This window comes from Lactuca serriola, chromosome 8, assembly GCF_051521515.1.
Source record: "Lactuca serriola cultivar US96UC23 chromosome 8, Lser_US96UC23_V15, whole genome shotgun sequence".
Classification (NCBI taxonomy): Eukaryota; Viridiplantae; Streptophyta; class Magnoliopsida; order Asterales; family Asteraceae; genus Lactuca; species Lactuca serriola.
Window position 1 is genome coordinate 244,930,408 of NC_136415.1, and position 6,236 is coordinate 244,936,643.

The 6,236-nt window shown below is 32.8% G+C and overlaps 1 long non-coding RNA gene across 2 annotated transcripts; it reads left to right on the forward strand.

Moving 5' to 3' along the window:
* Positions 1–2,255: 2,255 nt before the first annotated feature.
* On the forward strand, positions 2,256–5,958 carry LOC145069393 (uncharacterized). Of its 2 annotated transcripts, none has more exons than XR_013689485.1 (6): positions 2,256–2,979; positions 3,163–3,202; positions 3,632–4,694; positions 5,021–5,102; positions 5,348–5,434; positions 5,643–5,958. It is a non-coding gene; the product is annotated as an uncharacterized LOC145069393 (long non-coding RNA). The 2 variants fall into 2 exon arrangements; XR_013689484.1 differs by having other exon boundaries at positions 3,632–4,670.
* Positions 5,959–6,236: the final 278 nt, after the last annotated feature.

Genomic DNA, 6,236 nt, shown 5'->3' on the forward strand with positions numbered 1-6,236 from the left:
GTCATGGCAGATAGTGCCATGCCCCGTTTAGTGGCTCACGTAAATGTAATAATGTATATGTAATGAATGTGCTAGCTGTATTGTATGTTCGCCCTCTGTCTAGCCTGTATGTATTGTAATGTTCTGCGTGTACTAGCCGTATTGTGTGTTCTCTCTCTATATAGCAAGTATTGAAATGTATTGTGTACTAGCTGTATTGTGTGTTCTCTCTATCTAGCAAGTATTGAAATGTACTGTGTGTACTAGATGTATTGTGTGTTCTCTCTATCTAGCAAGTATTGACTCATGAATGAACTGACTCATTGTATGATTCTTTGTTCTAGTAATAGTATTAGTAACTTCCTAAACTATGCCTATTGTAGTTTACTAGTAATATGACATGTACGTATGAACATGAATGTATACCCTTGCTACCCAAGGGTATTCAATTGACTGATAGAACTTTTATGTCTATATATGTATACATAATATATAACTAATGTTTAGACGACCTTCGGACGGATAGCCGATGCCCTAAAGCCACATCCCAACGAGGAAAAGGAGATAAAGCGAGCTAGCCTTCCTAAGTCCTTTAAACATTACTTATATAACTATACATACATAGGCATGCATTTCACAATATAAAAGCATAAAAGAAGTTTTGTAAAACCATTAAAAAGTTTAGTAACTAAGAAAGGATGACTTGATGTTAGTTTGTAAAACGATTTGAAAACAGTTTGTTTGATAAGAACAGTTTAAAGTGTAAGGAAACCTTTGTTTGAAACACAATTGTAACAAAGTTTGAAAAGTAAGAAATCCACTAGACTGGTAGTTATTAATCACATGTGATTGATATAACAACTATAATTGATGAACTTGTATCCCCCCCCCCCATAAAAGCATTTAAAAACATTTAAAATATTGATTAAGGGGGTATGAACTCACCTGTAGTGAGTGGTATGGATGAACTGATGAAACAGGATTGCTAGGTGTCAAGTGAAGTCTTGAACACACACAAGGATCCTAGTTAACATATAATGACACACACACACACACACACATATATATATATATATATATATATCCAATTAGTCTTTAAACAACTAATTAACAAAGTTAAGACATCCTAGGACATGCTAAACACCTTGTATAAGTGTTATAAGTCCTAAGGATTGCATCTAAGTGTGGTAGGACATTGCTATTGAGTTTAGGGTTCAAGGGAACCCCTTATATGAGTTTACGGTTTTTGTGACCATAACCCATTGAGTTTACGGTCGTAAACTCATGAGTTTATGGTCGTAAACTCATGCTTCTTTGACCATGTGTTGTTTTGAAGCTCTACAAGTCCTTAGAAGCATTTCCACTTGAAGTATAAGCCTATGGAAGGGATTAGGGCACCATTTCACTCCTAAATGGAGTTTACGGTCCTTAGACCATTTTCCTTTGGGTTTACGGTCGTAAACCCCTATGGTTTATGGTCTTTGGATGTTTTCAAGTGCTAAGCTCATCAAGGAAAGGATCTATGCTATTTTCCAAGGCTTAGAAGGGACTAGGGCACACTTTGGCACCCTTTTAAGGTTTACGGTTCAAGAACATCTTGGACCATAAACACCTTGATCTTGGTGATTATTGGGTGATTTCTTGATATATGGAAGTGTAACAAGCCTTAAGATACTCTAGGATAGAATTACTTACAAGATAGAGGCTTGAAAAGGTGCTAAAAGTCCAAGAACACTAGTGTGTGTTCTTGGTGTTCTTGGTGAAACTTGAAGATCTAACCTTTTGGAATGATTTCATGGATGGAAGTGTGTTAAATCACTAGATTAAGTAATGTATCAACTTAAAAGGGCTACAAACGCTTACAAGTTGAAGATCAAGGAGGAAAAGTCGGATGCTACTTGAGAGGATTTGAGTTCTAACTTGAAATAGTGAAAAAGTGTGAAAATGGCTAAGTGTCATATATATAGTCATTAGGGTTTACGGTCCAAATACCATTTGGGCCGTAAACTCCAAACTCTTGGAGTTTTTGGAACTTTATTGTTTCACAATAAACCCTAGGGTATCCTCTCTCCTGATATCTCCCGAAGTACTAACTTAAAAAGACTCAAACTTATTCCAAAAAGTTTGAAAGATAGTAGAAACTGTTCTGACTTCTATTGAATTGAAATGTTGTACAGAATAGAAATTTCGGGTTGTCACACAGTGGTTTGCTCCACCGACGTTACTTTAAGCTAACTCCATCATAGGTAAGTTAACCTCCACCCGGTCACCAATCCATCGCCTCCTCCTCTTCAGTCTTTCTAATCGCTCACTTCCACAGCTTCTCGCTTCTTCCTTTTTCTCCATCGGCTTCAGGCGTAACAGTTTGACTTGCAACCACTTCTTCAGGAATTCAAGCCACCACCTTCTTTCACTTTTGTAGGATAACCCAATGGATTGTTCATATTGAACATCGATCTCAATCTTCTTTCACTTCAATACCAAAACGAAGAACTCAGTCAAGGCAGGAACAGGGTGTTATCTCAGTCAACAATTGCATCAACTTATATGAAGTGTGGGTCTTGCGCGCTCTTATCGCCAACGGTTGTTGCTGCAACGGATGACCATCCAACACAACTGCCATCAGGTAATTTGGTTTTAGGGGAGACGGAAGGCGAGGGAAGACATGGAGGAGTGTAGGAGTAGGTTGATTCCACCATTTATTTGTCAATTTCACAGTTTTTAGTGTTTTTAAATCTTATTGATTTTCTTCTTTTTTCTTTTTAATTTTTGAACACCAACTGCTTGACAAAACTCCTCAATGAAAAATTTGGTCAACATTGTGTTTCTACTTGGTAAACTGTATTATCTATCTCTTCTTTTACATTAAACTTATATTTGTTTCTACCCTGTGAAAAATTTAAGTGGGTGAATTCTTGGATATGCTTATCCAGACAGATGACTCTACATTCTTGGTTATAGGTGTATGTGAACGATGCTTCCACATACATTCTTATGCAGGTAAAACATTAGTTTTTCCTTCTCTTTTTTTCCTGATATTTATCATTTCTAAATATTGCATTTTTTTCCTTTTTTTCGTTTTGATGTTAAGGAAAAGATGGAAAACATGAGTTTTTTGTATGCATCAGATGAATAGATGTTTTTATGTTTATACTTCATACATTATTTGCCTTCTTTTTGCAGCTATTTAAGATGAACATTTGAGTTGCACCTGTTTCAGCAGGTAAGAAGTATTTTTTAAGTAAATTGACGAAATTAGAGATGAGCTTTAGTACAAAAAAAAAGTAATTATATGGTAGTGAAAGTCGTTTATTGACCATTATGCGCCTGGTCATTTAAAAGTTTTTTTTTGCAACGTTTTGGCTTTTATGTTGTTTTTTAGGTTCATATTTTTGTCATAGTAAGAAAAATTGATTGCTTGTGCAATGCTCTTTGACTTTTAGTGCCAATCATATACGCTAAAACACATAGTCTCATATTCATCTTATGTTGATGCTATGAGGCGATAATTGATTGTTTGGGTAATAAATATGTTAGACAGGGTGTTTTTCAGCATGCAATTCGTCAACGAATTCTTGGTTTGCATAAATTTTAAAGCTTTTGTGTCAAAACTAATTTGTATATATTAAATTTTTTGTTTATTTTATTACAGTTTCAGCATACATAGGCCATGGAATTCACCCGAATTTCATGGAAAAACACTAAAAAAACCATTACTCAGAATTGAACAAACGCCTTCTGATAAAGAACTATGCAAACCAACACAAGCGGAATTACAACTTTTCTTTTTAAAGAAGTTGTTAAAACCTATAGCCTTCCAACTCACGTCAGACAATATTTTGTAAATTTACAATGATTAATCTTCTTTATTTTTAATTTTCTAATAAAAAGGATTTATATGATTTTATATGTAGGATTTTATGGTAACAAATGATATGGGATGTGGATTGACTATTGGTCCTAAACATGCTTCTGAAATTAGCATTTGCAAGTTGATTGTGGATTCCTCAACTTTCCATGCATAGTTGATAAATTAATTTTGTTCTTTTATTGGAAATTTTCGCTCCTTTTTTGGCTTTTTTTTTTTAAAAAAAAAGTCCTAGTGTAAGTGAGATATACAGAAAGAAAGACATAGATAAATATTTCCTACAACCATTTGATGTCAAAGAAAATTACAAAGTAAGAACACTCAACAACTTTTACCTCAATTTTGTGAAATTTGTATACTAAAATGTTCGATTTATTGCCAAATTCTATTAGTGTTATGCATATGTAAATACTTATGATTATTATTTGTTTTAGGGTGCAACATTATAGGCAAAATAGAAGGTGTTCCAGACCTTAATATATCTCGAACCGGTTTGCTCTTTTTTAGTGTACTTCACATTTTTAGTCCCTAAGTATACTGATATTTTCAGTTTTTCTCCCAAAAAAATTCTCTTGGAAGAAGGACAAACATTATTATTATATTTGTTACAAAACCATTAATTTAGATGTGTTTGCATGTTTGTGTTATTATAGGCTTACTAGCCTACTACTTCAATCATTTGGGGCTTTTAGGTTAATTTGATCAAATATGACCTTACTTTAATCTAACTTATTAATGATATTGATGATTTTTTTTTTCTTTTTTGTTGTCAGGTTTGGATCACATATTTAGGAAACGGGTAAAATATCTTCAATACCAAGGAGTGAGTGAAAAAGTTATATCATTGGTAAATACAAAACTATGCTGTGTAAATAAGCATAGTAACAAAATACGTTTCCAAAGTCAATTTGTAACATAATATTGTTATTAGCACTTCATTTCTTTTCTACATTCTAATGTAACATTCATGTGGACATGAACCTAGCTCGGATTGAAACTAATAAAGCAGAAAAAACATATATAGTTTGTTATTGATTTTTTTTATTGACTTCCTATAGGAAAAGCTCTACATGTTTCGATTTGTTGGTTCTGCGTGTTTCGATTTGTTGGTTATGTACGCTCTGCTTCTACTGCTGATTTTAATTATGATTCATTTTCATTTTGGCAATCCAGGTGCAGGGTAGATGTACATGTGGGCTAAAATAAAGCTTACTGGTAATAAATGGATGTACTCTAAACCTCTCATGGATCTAAGGTTTTGACCATTTGTTAACCTTTCTTCTTTAAGTCATATTTTCCCAACACATTTTTGTTTATTTTTTTGGTATGTCACCTTACTTCCATTTGTTCCTATTACAACCTGTACTTTTAACCTTTTTTCATATTAAGGCATGTTACTTTATAAAAAAAATATACCCGATTATAGTAATGGATAGTTGGTTGCTATTTCTTGCTGTTACCAAGATGATATATTGATTTTTAATTTTTAATCATTTTTAGGAAGAGCATATTGTATTGTGTTAGCCAGCCGAGAGAACTGTGCTAAATCTTATGCAAAGAATGAGTTGCATTGCCACACTCACAAAGGTAACAATAACATCTCCATAACTTTATAAAAATTAATAATTTTATATAATAATCTATAACCATTTAAAAAAATATTAGTTTTTCTTTAACTATTATAGGCGATGGTAGAAGCTGCAAACCTTGTGTGCATATTGGTGTTCTTTTACTTTTTTACCCTTTGATCTTATTTATATGATCTTTTTACTAACACGCCAACAAATATTGATAGGTCGAGGGAAGAATCACATAATGAGTTTATTTGATATGGTGATGATAAAACACAATCATGTCTCCATTTCCGGAGGTGTCTCAAATTCCTTAAATTTGTTGACCTTTATTTACCAACAACAATCTTCAAATGGGAGTTGAGGTTCAATTTCAGTGAGTTTGTTTGTTTCTTACCCTTTTAATTTCAGAGCCAATTTTTTTTATTGAACACGTGGATACAAGGACATTTGAGGAAATAACCAACCAAGCATCTTTCTCTGTGTAGTGTCACTCCGATTCTGGTTTATTTTTACCTAGATGAGAGTGAAATTATGCCCCCGACGGAGCGGGGGTAACCCTCTATTTCATATTAAAATAGAATGATTGACGGTCAATTTTGATTTCAACGTAATTCTTTAATATTTTCAGAATAACCGTTTTAATTTGCATAAATGTTCCAAATTACACCCATACGTTGTTTTATATAAATACTTTTAATTATCTAACCTTTTAACTTTTATTATTTACATATATCATTTATTTATAGTTTCAAATTACGTTTTATATGTTTTTAAAAATTTTATTATATATTTATATCATCAGTTTATATAAATAC